The sequence below is a fragment of the Ochotona princeps genome, unplaced genomic scaffold, assembly GCF_030435755.1.
Source record: "Ochotona princeps isolate mOchPri1 unplaced genomic scaffold, mOchPri1.hap1 HAP1_SCAFFOLD_446, whole genome shotgun sequence".
NCBI classification, from domain to species: domain Eukaryota; kingdom Metazoa; phylum Chordata; class Mammalia; order Lagomorpha; family Ochotonidae; genus Ochotona; species Ochotona princeps.
The window spans coordinates 84,138-101,707 of NW_026701374.1; the positions used below are offsets into that span (position 1 = coordinate 84,138).

Below are 17,570 nucleotides of genomic sequence, written 5' to 3' on the forward strand. Positions count from 1 at the left end.
AGCATTTCCAGGCATGAGTAGGTGGCAGCCTTTTCAAAGGAGATACCAAGAGCATGGCCACCCCAGCTTGGGACAATATCTGGGCTTCTTATAGCTAAATCAATCAATAAAAAGACTGCAATCTTCATATTAATATCACACAAAATAAAAATATCTCAGAGCCGTCTGGAAGAAGGCTCTGGAATAAAATCCAGAGTCTTCTGAAAACATGTTCAATGACATCAGAAACATTGAAGTGCTACAGAGAAACCTTGTGGTGGCATTGCATACTAGCTACCACATAGCTAGGGTCCCTCTGCCTGAAAAAATATGTGTTGTTTTCAGGTTTTGTTGTACTAGTTTTTTTTTTTTTTGTCTTTACTCATGTACTTATGTTGTTAGGGCTTATAACGTTACATATTTATATAATTTATTTCAAAATAAAGTATGCACTAATGTGTATCTAAATTTACACAAAATTTGTGTTTATTGCTTTTCTTGTCCCCTGTGATGAAGCACCTCAGATCTATGAATAGGAAACCTTGGAAGTACAAGTACATTTCTATGTTGTATCAATAAACATGAATATTAACAAGGTTACTTATGTCTTTCTATATTGAATTCAATAAGTTGATGAATTTACAAATATGCATGCAAAGGTATATTTATCTAATTGTACTATATTTGCAGATGATATCCATGTGCCCAACTAACAGGAGCAGCCTCAGTGTTTTTTGAAAATCTTCGTGAGCCTTTGAGTGACCTTTGGCCTCTAGCCTGGCCCATCTTTTTGCTTTGCGCATGCACATTCAACATCCCAAAGTTCCTGCAGTGCATACATCTGAACTGTGTCCTTGCTTGGGCTCTCCTCGCTACAGCCTTCAGCCATCTCACTAAGTGTGTGCCCAGGGACCTCAGTCATATATCTGAATTGTCTCCTTGTTACAGCCTTCAGCCATCTACACTGAGTGTGTACCTGGGCCACTCCGTCAACCTTTGGATCCTTCACCCATGTGGGAGACCTGAAAGAGGCTATGGGCTCCTGGCTTCAGATTGCGGCTGCTTGGGGAGTGAACTATTGGATGGAATATCTTCCTCTCTGTGTATCTGACTTTCTAATAATAATTTAAAAAATGAATGTCTTTTAAAAAAAAGATGCACTGACATAAGTCTCTTCCTGGAGGGATTACATGGGAAACAAGGCCAGCTCTCATTGGGAGGGATACCCCTTGGCTGGGCTGGGCTCTCTGGACTGATGTGGTTCTGTCAGCTCTCACAGCTCCAGGAAGTAGCTAAATATGCCCTGGGTTTTTCTCCTGTTAGAGTGTGGGCATAATGTTAGTATGTTAGAATGTTAAGAATATTAGCGTTACGTGATATTAGGCACATTGGGGTGAGAAGCCACTACTTCGCTAGGTCAAGGAGGCACCTGAATTGTGGGAAAGCTCCACTTTAACAAGAACTCTGTCTCCCTTGTTTCTTTATAACAGCTGCAGGAAGGCAGGGGCACAGTTCCCCCTGTCCCAGGGACTGGAGGAACCATAAAGATAAGGGTGCCAGGATGGGATGAGCCGTAAATAAGAAGTGTGGGAGCGTAAACAATAAGTGTAGGAATGTAAATAATGAGTGTGAGAACGGAATAGACTGCTTGCACCTGGGAGCCACATAAGTCTAAATTTGTTACTTTTGAGTTGACTTTGATATATGTTACAGCCAAAATGGGGTATATAATCTCTAGCCTTATGTTAGGTCAGGGTTAAATCCGCTTGGCTGGCCTGTGTGCCCCAAATACGATCTGACCCCAGCATGTTGGCACAATTAACTCTGTTTGCTTTTTGCATTACCAGCGAGGCTCTTTGTCGTTATCTGGGGGTTGACTAGCTTACACCCTAACTTCCAGGGGAAGCACTGGCCTGGACTCTAACACTCCACAAAAAATTTTCACAAGAGGCAAAGTGGAGCCACTGACCTCTGCTGGTGACTGCAGCATGCTTGTCTGCTTTATTGTTTCCTAGGGCCTATATTGATGTACAGAGCTACGTGCACTCATTTCCGTGCTTTGGTTTGGGGAGTTAAGATGATTTGTACTGATGTGATTTATTCAGTGCATACCTGCATTTGTGACCCTGCACATGATAAATTTTGCTGAGGGCTTATTTGGTATAGTGAAACACCGCACATCTGCTGATTGAGAAACATGGCTATATGAATAAATGTAGATTCTTTTGCATATATCTCTGAATATTAATGCTTATGTAAACATTTTCATTTTTAAAAAACTTATTTTATTTTTACTGGAAAGTCAAATACACAGAGAGGAGAAGTGGAGAGAAAGAGCTTCTGTACCTTGATTCACTCCCCCATCAGCCAACAAACTGAAGCCAGGAGCCAGGAGCTTCTTCCAGGTCTCCCACATGAGTGCAGGGTCCCAAGACTTGGAGCCATCCTCAACTGCTTTCCCAGGCCACAATCAGAGAGCTGGATAGGAAGTGTGGCTGCTGGGATTAGAATCGATGCTGATGTTGGATCCCAGTGCAAGGAGAGGACTATAGCAGCTGGGCTATCATGCCAGGACCAACATATTCCTTTTTAAGCACTATATTTGTCATGATTTTTTTAGATTTATTTTTAAAATTTTTTATTGCAAAATCAAATATACAGAGAAAAGGAGAGAAAGAGAGGAAGATCTTACATCAACTGGTTTACTCCTCCAGAGGTCAGAATTGCAGGAGCTGAGCCAATCTGAAGCCCGAAGCCAGAAGTTTCTTCCAGGTTTCCCACATTGGTGCAGGGTGCCATTGCTTTGAGTGACCCTCCACCTGCTTTTATGGGCCACAAGCAGGAGCTGGATGGAAAGTCTAGCAGCCAGGGTATGAACCCGTGCCCATATGGGATCGCAGTGCATGTAAGATGAGGATTTAGTTACTGGGCCATTGCCCTGGACCCTTAACCATTTTCTGCTGGAAGAGCATGTGCATGTGCTTCCTTTGGAGCTAGTACATGAAGGTCAGTGTGTTGTTGGTGAGGTGCTCAAGAAACTCAACAACACCAAACAAGCAATCCAGCTAGGACATGGGCTAAAGGACCCATGGTAGCCTTGTAGCTTAAGTCATCTTGGATGTGTCAGAATCCAATATGGCTCCACTTTTTATACCAGTGGCCCCACTTTCCTTCCAGTTCCCTGCCTGTAGCTTGGGAAAGCAATCTAAGATGGTTCAAAGCCCTGGATTCTGCACCCATGTGGGAGACCCAGAAGACACTTTAGGCTCCTGGCTTCAGATCAGCTCAGCTCCAGTCAATGCAGCCACTTGGGAAATGAAGAGGCAGACAGAAGATCTTCCTCTCTGTCTCTCCTCTTCTCTGTATATCTGACATTCCAAAAAAAAAAAAATAATAATAATAAACCTTAAAAGCAAGTGAAGACTACATGAAGAAAATACTGGGGCTGGCACTGGAGTTTAGTTGGATAACTGCAGTGCTGGAACCCTTGTTGACGCGGGCTTGAGATATGGTTGTTCCACTTGCAATTCAGCCCACTGCTAATGATCCTGGGAAAGCAGTGGAGGATGGTGCCCCCATGTGGTAGAACTGTAAGAAGCTTCTGGCTCCCAGCTCCAGATGAGTTCAGCTCTGGCTCTTTCTTTAAAATCTGTCTTCCAAATCAAGCTGAATCTATCTTGAAAAGTAAGGAAAGGAGGAGAGGAGGTGGAAACGAGGTGGGGACAAAGGGTACTGTGGTAAGTATCCTTAAATTCTTAGAACGGTACATGTGATCGGGCTGCTGTTGTGGCACAGTGGTTAAAGCCATGCCCTGTGACACCGCATGCTACATGGCTGAAGTGTCAGCTACTCTATTTTAGATCTAGCTCTCTGCTCAGGGCCTGGGAAAGGCAGCAGAAGATGGTGCAAGCGCTTGGTCATATTGCACCATCTGGAGAGTGAATCAGCAGATGGGAGATCTCTCTGCCTCTCTCCGTTTTTTCTCTCTCCCTCTCTCCTGTCTCTGTGACTCCTACTGCTTTTCCAGATGCATTGGGAGGGAGCTGGATCAAAATGGGGCATCCTAGACTTGAACCTGAGCACATAAGGGATGCCAGTGTGATAAGCAGCAAGCTGCCCATCCAATCACCACACCAGCCCCTCACATGTGCATCTTGAAAAGATTAAAAGGCGCAGGGTCACAGTCTGGAAAATGTTTCTCTGAAAGATGTGTGTTCTTTTTGCTCAAACAAAACACATCTGTCAGAAACTCTTCAGAGAGTGCTTATATATGTTAAAATCTGTTGCACTCTGAATACAGAGATTTTACAGCAAAAATGTTCTCATGCTCAGAGAGGTAAGTGTGCTACAGTGTTAGAACTTTCACAAAGCTACACTCTGTCAGCTCCTTACCTCCCTAAAGAGCTGTACAGCATCATTGTTTATGTAGTCTTCATGAGTGTACAGCTCTTCAGGGAGGCAAGGAGTTGGTCTAATGTGTAGGGGACCATTGTGTTAAAGCCAGAAGTACTTGGGGCCAGTATCATAGTACAGCGAGATAAGATGAATTCCAGAAATGGAAGGAGACAAAGAAATTGCAAAACATGCACAACACATATCAAGCTTTTCCTTTCTTGTGGAATAGAAGAATTAACAATATTAAAATGTCTATACTACCCAAAGCAATCTAGTTTCAATGCAGCTTTGGCCAGAATATCAACGACATGCCTCACCAGAAACAGAAGCAATAATTAAAATGCACATGGATTCTTGGATCTCCATCAAGGCACCACCCAACTCACCTTTTGGCTGCAGACTGAAGGCTTTGTGCACTTGGCTGGTTCACGGCATGATATGCTTAGAAACTGTGCTGGTGGACATGATGCTGCACAGGAATCTTATGCATGATATAACCTTGCTTGGCCATGTATCCCAGTCTGCAGGCCAGTGGGGCATGGCACTCTGCACCACACGGCCAGCTAAAGGTGCTGCCTGCCTTGAACTCTAAAGAGAAATAGAATCACATCTGACTGTTCCTTCTCCATCACTCCTGGATGTACTCGTAGGCACCCAGCCTGGCTTACCTGATGGCTGCCAGCAGACACGGGGGAAAGGCCCCACTCATCCAGGGATGGCAGAGTCTATGTTTGGGCTATATGGAGCAACAGTGCTGCCATAAACCTAGTGCTGGGGCTGGCATTGAGGTGCACCAGGTCAAGCTACTCAGCATTGCCAGCATCCCAGGTAAGCACTGGGTCAGGTCCCAGCGACCTCACTTCCAATTCAGCCCCCTGCTAGTTTACCTGGGAAAATAATACAGGGTGAGGTGCATCCTGTACCTCTGCCACAACATAGGAGACACAGAAGCAGCTGCTGACTTAGCCCAGCCCCAGCCATTGAAGTTATCTGGGCTGTGCACCACTGGATTAAAAACCTCTCTCTGGCTCCCCCTCTGTCTGTAACCATGTCTGTTGAATAGATGATTGTTTTAATATACATAGCATGATGAATGGGGTGTGTTTTTGAGTCAATGAATTTTTGACTTTTGGGTCTATATCTGATACTAGGCCTGCTAGCTCATATGACACTTGTATCCCTAGCCATTAAGGAAGTCTCCACACTATTTCCCATAGTTGCCGCACTCACTGACAACAAGCCAATGGTGTGTTGAAGTTGCCCTTCACCACATCCTTGCTGGTGTGTGTTGCTCTTTTGAGGGTAAGAACTATTTAGTTTGGGTTGAAGTGATATATCTTCATCATTTTTTTAAAAGATTAAATTTTTTATTTGAAAAGCAGAGACAAAGAAAGAGAGAGAGAGTATGTTTTAGCTGCTGCTCCACTCCCCAAAAGATCACAACAGCTAAAGATGAGCTGATCCAAAGCCAGCAATGAAGAACTTGGAGTGGGTGCAGGGAAGGGACCCAAGGACTTGAGCCATCCTCTAATGCTTTCCAAGCTATTAGTAGAAAGCTGGATTGGAAGGGAGCTGTCAGGTTTTTGAACCAGCAACCATATTGGCTTAGCCTGTTGTGCACAGTGTCCCTTCGGGTTGCAAAATGCATTTAAACAGCTAGTTATATTAAGCATTTTCCCCTCACATTTGTTCTCCATTGCATTTGTTCTATTGAGAATTGTCTATTCAGTTTCTTGTTCCATTTCTTTATTAAATGTTTGTCTTGTTGTAGATGTGAATACTTTGTTGAGTAAGGAGCATGCAAGAATCTTCTCCTATTGTGTCATGTGTCTCTCCACTCTTTTGATGTTTCCATGGCTATACAGACATTTCTGAATTATATTAACTATTCTACTTTTGCTTTGGTTGCCTGAACTTTGAAGTCTTACTTGAAAAATAATCACCCTCATTGCTGTTTTCAAGTATCTCCCCTACATTTTCTTGTAGCAATTTCATAGTGTCAGACATGAATTTAGGTGTTGGACCAACCTTGAGATAATTTTATGAGGCAGGAATCTAATTTTATTTTATATATTTACATATATTTTTGCCAGTAGCATTTATTGAAGATTTGTCTTTCTCAAAGCATGCTGTTGGTACTTTTCTCAAAAATCATTTGGATGTATGTGCTAAGTTAACAAAACAGTCTGCAACATTTATTTTTTATTATCTTTTCAATATCTTTATTGCACTTGATACTTACAAAATTTGGTTTTAGGACACAGTTTAATAAGCACTTGCATTTCCCATCCCTCTTGCCAAGTTCCCTCCCCTCCCTACTGACACAGCCATTCCCTGAGAAGATGAGCAAAATATCCCCTACCTATGTTAGCATTGAGCAACACCAGGGCACAATCTCTTAAAAACAGGTATATGCCTACCTTCATTCCATAGTAGAGATGCATTTGGTCGATTTTCCCTGAGTCCTGGTGGTCTGGCCTCTGTTGTATCCTTCCATTGTAGGGTTACACATGTGTGTTTGTCCTCCTCTGTGTTGTTGTATTTTTAGTGCCTTTTATTTTAGAGCAAACATATGATATCTGACCTTTTCCAGTTAGCTCTTTACCCTTGGAAAAATGATCCCCATTTTCGCCCATTTGCCTGTAAATTGTTGTATTTCATTCTTTGTAATAGCTTAGTAGAATTCCATAGCCTAGATGAACCACAGTTTGTTTATCCAGTCTTCTGCTAACGGGCATCTAGATTACTTCCACATTTTTACAATTATCGACTGTGTTGCAATAAGCATGTCCTGTGGATTTCCGCAATTGTTGATATGCCTTATTGCTGATTTTCACAGTCATAGGCTTAAAGCTGTAAGTGGCTGAACTGTTACAAATCTTGGTAAGTATCGATTGATGGAGAAATGGTGCCTCCTACTGGCCACCACAGAGAACCACGATAATAAAAATATCAAAAAAGGATCCATTCTGGGTCATAGAATTTAGCATTCTTTGGGCTCCAATGTTTTTACATTGCACATTGATAATGGCATGTTAACTATGGTGTTACCACACATCCGAAGCACTGTTCCCCATTAAGCAACTCAATCCAGTGCCAAGTCACAAATCAGACTTCTGGATGAGAACACGTTTTTTTTTAAAGATTTATTTATTTTTATTACAAAGGCAGATATATAGAGAGGAGGAGAGACAGAGAAGATCTTCTGTCCAATGATTCACTCCCCAAGTGACTGCAAAGGCCAAAGCTAAACCAATCTGAAGCCATGAACTTCCCCCAGGTCTCCTATGTGGCTGCAGGATCCCAAGGCTTTGGTCTATCCTCGATTGCTTTCCATGGCCACAAGCAGGGAGCTGGATGGAAAGCTGAGCTACTGGGTTTTGAACCGGCGCCCATATGGGATCCTGGCATGTTCAAGGCAAGGACTTGAAGAACAGGCATTTTAGAAGTAATAAAAATTTCTTACTTCCTACTAAAACCGAAGTGTGATAAGAGATATGACTTTTTCTGTCCTTGCATTTGAAAATCAGATGACATATTAATAAAGTTAAAATATGTGTCAAAATTCATGCTTTATTTATTATGACTGCTTAATAATTCCCCGTTATTTCTATAATTGGAATTGGTCAGAATTTTAGTCAATGAAGAACCGAATCTCATGTCTGCTATCTGGATGAGGACCAGTTCTGATGCACTAGATCTCTCTCCTGCTAACAAGATCACTACTAGGTTTCAAAGGAACCAGAGCTGAGTCTCCTGGGAAATGTAGTCTCCCGATGACGTCATCAGCAAGCGTCTGGGAAGGGTCCTTCCAGCGCCTTTAGTGCTTTCCCGCACCACGTCCGCCATTTCCTCTCTGAATTCCAGGCTCTGTGTCTCTGCTGGAGATGGTCCACCAGCTGTGCAGTTGGTTTCATGTCCTGGCAAGCTGGGATGAGAAACAGAGAGAAGTCCTGTGGGCTTTGGAGGGCCCCGGAGTGGGGTGCTGTTCCCCACGTGGTGAATGCAGACCCAGCGTTGGATCTCAGCTGGCGCCACCCCGTGAAGACGGAACCTGCACACCGGACCGCGTCCAGAACAATGGTGGTGCATCCTCTGGCCCTGGAAGGGATGAAGAAGACAGCGCGATGTCAGTGATCACATTGCCAAAAGACTGTGAGGCGCCAGAGACTGGTGTGTGCTCCTGGAATAGGAGAAGTGGAAGGAGCTGGCTGAACGAGCTGGCCGTGTGTGGTGGCTGTGCAGTGACAGGCTCCCGAGGTAGGTGAACTGCGAGGTGTGTGAGACCACATGCAGGTTCTGGCGCTGAGATGCCTAACTGCAGATGAGCGTATCGACAGCACTGCCCGATTCCCTGAGAACTCTGCCAGGTGCAGTGCAGGTGGATGCTGTGTGGGTTTAGTAAGTGATGTCCTGTTTCCCCATGGGGCTGCTGGCTTCCTACTCCTGCCTTGAGTGTACAGTTCACAGGAGAAATGGGGGACAGTGACTTCTAGGAGGGAGATTGTGGCCCTGGGTGATGGTGTCCTGATGTGTGATGGGAAGCAGCTGTTATGCATTCCTGGTTGTACCTTGCTATGCTCTGTGCTTCTCTGTCTTTGGCCACTTTCGAAGTGTTCTCTTCATGTTTAGATTACAGTAACTTGGTCATGATTTGTCCTGAACAGTTTTCTTTGTATCTCTTTGATTCGAGTTTCCGAGCAAGTTGAAAGTGTAAATTGAGGCCTTTCACAAAATGTAGGGAGAGTTTCGGGCCTAGTGGCTAAAGTCCTCGCCTAGAAAGCCCCGGGATCCCATATGGGCGCCGGTTCTAATCCCGGCAGCTCCACTTCCCATCCAGCTCCCTGCCTGTGGCCTGGGAAAGCAGTCGAGGACGGCCCAATGCTTTGGGACCCTGCACCCACATGGGAGACCCGGAAGAGGTTCCTGGTTCCCAGCGTCGGATCGGCGCGCACCGGCCCGTTGCGGCTCACTTGGGGAGTGAATCATCGGACGGAAGATCTTCCTCTCTGTCTCTCCTCCTCTCTGTATATCTGACTTTGTAATAAACTGAATAAATCTTTAAAAAAAAATGTTGGGAGAGTTTCACAATTGTTTCTAAGCCCATATTTTCTGCTCCCTTTTCCTCCAGATTCGCAGTTCCAGGTGTGCTGGCTTGCATTCTAAATTGTCACAGAAGGTTCTAAGTCTCTTTCCATTTCTCATTTCCCCAGCACAGACTTGACAATGCCTATGATCACTTAGGATGATATTACTTCCTTTTGCTATTTTGTTATCTGTTCTTAAGCATCTCCGTGGATTTCCTTTAGCAGCAGGGACTGTGGTGCAGTGTGTTAGGCTTCTGCCTACAATGTTGATATCCCATGTAAGTATAAGTTCAAGTCTTGCTTGTTCTACTTCTGATTTCTCTCTCTACTAATGAAAAATGGAAATTGTGGCAGATGGCCTAAGTGCTTAGGTTCTCCTCTATGGGAGAACGTGTTGGAGTCTCCTGGCTTTCGCCTGTCCCCCCACTCTTAGCCGTCAGGACCCATTCAGGGGGTGAACAGTGGAGCGGGGAATCTCTGTCCTTATTTTCTCATGACGATTTCTTTCCTGTATCGGAAAAGCAGTTACAGACAGAGAGGGAGAGGCAGAGAGTCTGTTGTGCACTAGTTCGCTCCTTAAATAGCTCCCCAAACCAGGGCAAATGTAGGGCAAAGCCAGGAGACAGGAGTGGATGCAGGGGCCCAAGGACTTGGGACATCTTATGTAGCTTTGTCAGGCACAACATGAGGGAGCTGGATAGGAAATGGAGTAGCCTAGAGTAAAAACTGATGGCTCTATAAGGTTCTTACACCTTTGGAAGGATCAGAAGATGGCCCAGTTGCTTGCAGCGTGGCCACCCATGTGGGAGACATGCGTGGAGCTCCATGTTCCTGGTCTGGACCTGGCTTGGCCCTGGCTGTTGAAAAGGAGTGGAGTGTATCAGCTAACAGGAGATCTGTCTATCCTGCTCTATAACTCTGCCTTTCAAAAACTAAAGAAATCCTTTAAAAGCGAAATAGGAAGCCAGGATTCAAGTTGTCCTGTTGTTGTCGTATGTGACAGCTTGACCTGTTGCACCACAACACTAGCCCAAGTGCCTGCCTCAATACATGCATAAGTTAACTTACACCATGGTGCCTTCAGCACCCTCTGTGTGTTTGAGACAGGTTTTCATCTTTATTTTATATAATTGTGTCATCCTTTAGCCCTTACTATCTTCCCTATAAAGAATTACTCATTTTTACTGTCAACATTGGGTTGACGTATGCAGCTGAAGAGATTTACTGGTGAAGAGTTCAGTCCTGAGTTGTGGCATTGCTGTCACTGTCCTTCTGCTTGCGGCTTGCCATCTGCTCTGGGGCGCTGTAATGCGTTGTTCTGAGAGATAACCCCGTGCAGTGCAGTTTTGTTTTTTATATTTACTCATTTGTAAGGTTGTTGTTGTGTTTACTTCTCTTTTTAATTTACTCACTTGAAAGACACACACACACATACACAGATATATTCCACCTGTTTTACTGCAGGTGCCCACATGATCAAGGCCTGGCCAGGCTGAAGCCCAGCTTCTAGAGCTCCATCCAGGATCCTGGCTGATTGAGCTGCTGCCTGCCAAGGTGCACATCACCAGGAAGCTAGGATTGAGCCTAGATTGAAGTCCAGGCACTTCCAACATGTGATGTTGGCAGCCCAGGTAATACCCCAACTCATGCTCTAAATACCTTCCCCTATGCTTTTGATCTAACTTGATTTTCTCCCCATTATCCAGTGCCCCTCTGTCACCTTTCCCTCAACCACACTAAATACTTTAAGTAATCATCGTTGCAATTTCTGATGAGATTCAAAACACACCTCCCACGCACGAAAGGGCAGAGTGATCACCAGATCCATGTGTTTTCCAGCAGATGCTAAGCTCTGATTCTTGTTGTAACTGAATGCTATTGCACCGTGTATTGGTAACCTTTTCCTTCATCCATTCCCCTGCTAATGGAGACCCGGCTTGCTTCCCTCCCTTGGCTGCTGTGCGTGATGCCACAGTGAGTACAGTAGGACAGGGATCTTAGGTGCTGCTTTCCTCTTTCTCAGTTCTGCACAGAAGAGATGGCATTTCAGCTTTTAAAGCAAGCTTACGCTGCTATCAGTGGGTGTGCTTCTTTGTAGTTCCATCACCACCATATGAGGATTGCTTCCTCCCCACAGCTGTACTAGTGTTTATGTAATGTTCTTGATAATATATTTCCCAGGTAAAGTGAGATGACCAACTTTGTTTTTCACCATGCCCCTGATTGCAGTGATAAGTTTTACATGTTTGTTGGCACTAATATTTGAAAAATTTCTGGTTAGATTCTTTTCTCAGTTCTTAATTGAGTTCTTGTATTTGTAGTTTCTTCTTAATTCCTATGTATTCTATGAATTTCTTCACAGGTGAATGGTTTCCAAGTAGTGTAAGACTTCAAGAAAAATCTTGTGAGGCTCCAAGAAGGTGAAATGATTTTTATTGAACATCCAGTTGGGCAGCTACCTCTTGGAATGAACAGCAAGTGCCTTGAACAAAGTAAGAATGGGCTGTTTATAGCAAGTATCTATGGGAAAATCAGTAGCTGCATGATATGAATACATAATGGGGGTTATTGTCTGACATGGATCAGTTAAAAATTAACAGTGTGTATGATTCTGATCCAATTACTTCAATACAGATTTATGGTGCAAAATTTCAGTATTCCAATCCTAGTACCTCAATGTAGATAGTAAACACGATGCATCGAAGGTAACTGTCCTTCCTGGGAATTCTAAAACCTGAAGACTATTCCTATCTCGTGTTTGCTTCCTGGTATTTCAGAATCAGGGTTTTTCCCATGACTGGATGCAAGTGTTTCTTAGGAGATTGCAGAGTTCCAGGAATTTGGCAATTATTCTTTCATTTCCGCTTTGTGGTGAATTATGAGGCATGAGCATATTGACGCTATAGCGGCGTTACATCATTGATTCGTATCATTGGGTCTATTTTTGCACACTAAATGGACATAATGCAAAAAGTCATTATGTTTGGCCTCATCCCGGTCTGTTTCCAGCTTTTTGTTTGTTTCCCGCTGGTGACAGGAAATATCTTCAAATTTTCAGATTCTTTCTTCTGCCTTCTTCATTCTATTTTGGAGACTCTCCACTGTGCTTTTAATTTGCTCTACTGTATTCTTTATTTCTGATATGTCAGCTTTCATTTTATTCATTTCCAGTGTGACATATTCCTTAAATTACTTGAATACCTGCTTTACGTGCTTCTCATTGTTGACCAGAAGGTTTATAACAAGTGTTTTGAATTCTGTATCCCCAAATTTCTCAATGTCTTCCTCAGTTAGCTCTGAGGTTAGCAAAAGGTTTTGCTCCTTTGCAGAGTAGTCTTTAGAACTATTCATTGTGCCTCTGTCTCTGCTTTTTCCTTTGGTCACTGTACTTCTGGTTGGGGCAGATTCTTCTCTTTGGGACCGATTTCTAAGCTCTGTCATCCACAGATCTATAGTTTGATTTTACTTACTCTGGCACACAGCTGTTTGTTTGCAGTCACTTGTCTACTCCTTCTAGAGAGTTCCATTCTGGGTTCTTATGTTAGATTTACACAAAGAACTCCGTAGCCCCAACTCCTGGCTCACCAATCTCCACCTCCTTTGGTACCGTGCTGAGGCTGAACCATTGCCTGTACAACCTTTCTCCCACTTTTGGTTGGAGCAGGTCCCAGGATTAGGGAGACACCAGTGTCCTATAAACCTAGGTTGTTATTGGTGATCTTGCCTGAATCTGTTGACCATTAGGTTTGAAGGCCACATGGACCTATTTTGACCCGTATAGTGCCAAAGTTGGTATTATTTTCCTGCATGACCAGTGCAATGCACTGAGCTCAGTGAGTTCTCACTGAGTTTAGTATATGTGCAGCTCACTGTTGTCCCCTGCAGTCTTAAACTCTTTGCTACACCATATGAAATGGCACCTGATATGCCACTACTAGAGTTCTTGATCTGCTGGCCATCAGGTCTGAGGGCTACCCAGACCTATCTGGGGTAGAGCCTGGAGGATTCCACCTTGTTCCTGTTCACTGAGTGGAATGAGTTCATTCCCAGCTCAGTGCATGCACAGTGCTATCCATGTCCCTTGCCTCCTTAAACAAAAGATGCCCTATGCAGCTCTAGGTGACAGACTGGGCTGGAACCCACCCTACTCCCGCACTGCCCATATGGGATCTGCTGCTCTGTCTCTTCTCCTGGTCAAATCAAACAGACCAGCAGGACAGGCAGTTCTTTGTCTGGGTTCACCTCCCAAGTTCACGGTGAATGTCCTTTCCCACCTTGTTGCTGGTGTAGTTTCAGCTGCCGGTGGAGTTCAGATCGCCATTAGCTGAATGTCACTGGAGTATCAGTCACTGCAACACCACACCACTGTGTAGGCTGCTTTCCTGTTTCTGTCAGTCTCCAGGTATCCCTCTGCTGTTGTTCTGTCCTCTTCTATTTTCTGGAATTTGCCCTCTCGGCTTCACAGTGGCTGATGTTTTTCTGTGTGTTTGAATGTGTCCTTACTCTATTCTTCCATTTTTATTCTTCCGCCAATTAATTTAAAATAGAAGCTTATGGGCCTAATGAGCTAAAAAGTAGTGATCAACCTATGAAATGCCGAATAAATAATATTGTGTAATATATAAACTTCAATAAATTTATGATTTTCCTGCAAAAAAAAGGCATTATGTTAGTATGATCAAAATAATAATTCCTACTCTCCAATAAATTAGGCATTGGTAAACACTAACATGAGACATATGTTCAGTAAACCAGGTAAATATCTTAACCCTGGAACCTTGTGTAACTTCCCCGAAAATGGATCTAATTTCTCATTCCAATTCAAACTATTGACCAGAAACATTTCCTTGGCACCACAAATGATATCTTGCGCTATCCCAAGGTAACAAAGATTGATTCTAAGGAACAGGGGTAACACAAAAGGGGATATAATCCCAGGCACTCTTTAATGAAAGTCTTTGATTGATAGGTTGTAGTTTATCTTCCAGAAGCAACATGGTCAATTCCAAATTGATGGGTCCTGAATACAATTGTTTGTTTTGAGTGATGCAATGCAGGCCCTGCAACTGCGGCAGTTGCAGTTATTGCAGTAATTTGCAATCCTATGAGTCTTCTAAATCTCTACTTCGTGAAGAATCATGTGAAGGCATACGGTATTTGAGATTTCTGCCTAAGGTCTGGACATTGTACTGCCAGCCAGATACATATATGGACTCTCAAAACATAGAAAGACTGGGTGGAAAAAAATTAATGCTAATGCTAGAATTTAAGCAAGGGTGGCAAGAACACCTAGTACAGGGAGCCAAACCTGATGATCTGTTCCTATAGAGGAACTGCCTGCTCTTTCCTGGTGGTAAATGGAAAGAAACCACTTTGGTTAGCAACCTGTCCTTGCCAAATCTCAAGTGGTTTTAGTGCCATTGCTAATTTCCACCGATGAATTTGTGCAGGCTGCTGAGGTCAATCAGGAGCTGGAGGAGACCAGCCTGCTGTATACAAGGTGATAGAATCTGGGGTGTTTACTCTCATTTGAAGGGAATGATTATGGGCCTCGGACTGCTGTTTTATTAGAGTACAGTGACGTGTGCACTTGTCACAGGGCTATCCTCAATGCATCCTCAATGTATCCAATGACATGACCTAGGCTTTACTGTACATATGTAAATATAAATATGTAAATATATATGTATATACGTCTTGAATGAGTCTGGTTAAGAATATGACAATAAAATCCAGTAGCTTTGATAGAAACAACTGAGGTTCTTTTCTGCTGTTTAAGAGCCATCAGGCATGATTGTGGAGATGCATGTAAATGGTGTTCCTCATATCCTCTGCAGCTGGGTATGCCATCAGACCCTGTCTGATAAGGGTCATGTAATTTCATCCTCTCCTCTTCAGCCTTAAGAGGTCCCCTAAGATCATAAGGATCTTGCAACCAAATAATTAAAGGTATACTAGAACTGTGACATTGATCCAGATTACTGGTCTGTTAACTGGTGAATAAGAAATATAAGTCCAGCAAACACAATTACTTGCCCGGGAGGAGGTTGTCATGGTAACAGCTAGCATCACCAAGAGAAGTGTTTCTGCATTGAAAGGTTGTCCTGTTTTCTTGTACTTATTTGGCACCAACTCTGTTAGTCCTTTTAGTGGACCCCAGGTAGGCAGCTTAGCTCTGGAAGTCCCAGGAGCAGATAAGGACAAAGGTCGCCTATGAGCAATGGAGCATCTACGGGGGAGCCAGTGCTCTCCATTGTCTGTAATGCTAGGAGCCAAACCTCACCCCCAAACCTGTCAGTCCCCTTTTCCTATTCTTCACTTCCTGGTAGTTGTTCCATCTGTGAAGATGCAGTGTACCAATATTTGTCTATTTTGACACTTCCATCTTCATCTCAATGTAAAGATTTGCTTTAAAGATTTATTTATTTTATTGCAAAGTCAGATATACAGAGAGGAGGAGAGACAGAGAGAAAGATCTTCCAGCCAATGACTCACTCCCCAGGTGACCATAATGGCCGGTGCTGTGCCGATCTGAAGCCAGGAGCAAGAAACCTCCTCCAGGTCTCCCATGTGGGTTCAGGGTCCCAAGGCTTTGGGCCGTCCTTGATTACTTTCGCAGGCCACAAGCAGGGAGCTGGATGGGAAGCAGGGCCACCGGGATTAGAACCGGTAACCATATGGGATTCTGGCTTGTGCAAGGCGAGGACCTCAACCACTACATTATCACACCTTGCGCAATTTAAAGATTTTAATGGAAAAAAATGCTGTCGTTAGCTTGCCTTTATTTGCGACTACCACTCATGTGTTTTCACATTTATTTTATTTATTTATTTTTATTACAAGGTCAGATACACAGATAGTAGGAGAGACAGAGAAGATCCTCCAGCGATGATTCACTCCCCAAATGAGTTCAAAGGCCGGTGCTGTGCTGATCTGGAGCCAGGAGCCAGGAACCTCCTCCAGGTCTCCCACTTGGGGTCAGGGTCCCAAGGCTTTGGGCCATCCAGACTGCCCACCCAGGCAGGGAGCTGTATGGAAAGTGGAGCTGCCAGGATTAGAACCTACGTACGCATGGGATCCCGGCGCATTCAAGGAAGGACTTTAACCACTAGGCCACGGCCTTTGTCACTGTTGTCTGTCTTAGCTGATAAATATCAATACTAATATCTGCTGTATATATTGATAAGTGTAGAATATCATTCATACATGTGAAATAGCACACTGTAACACACAAAAGTAAATTTTCAGATTCTGCAAGGATTGAGAGGTAGATATCTTTTCAGAGACAGCACTACCACAATATATTTAAACCCAGAGATAATTCAGTGTTAGAGACAAATTCTAGATATGATATAATGGACCAGGACCAATGCAGACTTCTGTCTCAAGAAACAAACTTCTGAGCAGCATAATACAGTTATTATGCTTCGAAACTCATTCATGGGATTTGCATTCATTTTAAAGGCCAGCTGAAAACATCACTTGGCCTGCAAAAGTATTGATTTCAGTATTGAATCTGTAGGAAGACAAACTTTTGTACATAGAGTATCAGGTCATGATGCCTAGTTTTATATATTTAAGTGTTCTTCTCCCACAGCTGTTTGAGTTCGTGAAGATGCTGATGTACAGAAAGAATCTGATGGCGGCCTTCGTCAATGAAGGTAGCTTGTTTTCATGAAATGTTAGTTCGGGGTTGCAGCCGTAATAATAACTTGAATTTCCACATCTCCCTGTGTCTGTCAGGAGGTGTCTGCTCAAGGAAATGCCCAGGGCAAAGGATGTGATGGATGTAGGGACTTCCGCAAGACCAGACTGTGACCATTACAGAGAGTGTGAACAGCTGCAAGGAGCCTGTGACCAGGCAAGGTGTGATCACTGTGGAGCCACCCAGCCTGCGACCAGAGCATGATGGGACGACTGTGGAGCCACCCAGCCAATGCGAAGTCTTTGTACACAGGTCAGTGCCTGGTGCTTCAGATCTATTATTCCAGAATCATTCTTTAATCCCAGTGAGAAATAAAGTATTCCAAGCATTGGAATGTTCATTGAGCTGAAACCATTTATTTTAAGTCACTGCAATGTCTTTTAGTCACACAGGCTCTCATGTGC

At 43.7% G+C, this 17,570-nt stretch overlaps 1 long non-coding RNA gene across 1 annotated transcript; it reads left to right on the forward strand.

Moving 5' to 3' along the window:
• The first annotated feature begins 8,698 nt into the window (after nucleotides 1–8,698).
• Nucleotides 8,699–17,363, forward strand: LOC131479431 (uncharacterized). The gene is made up of 3 exons (XR_009244866.1): nucleotides 8,699–8,775; nucleotides 11,824–11,953; nucleotides 17,205–17,363. It is a non-coding gene; the product is annotated as an uncharacterized LOC131479431 (long non-coding RNA).
• The last annotated feature ends 207 nt before the right edge of the window (nucleotides 17,364–17,570 follow it).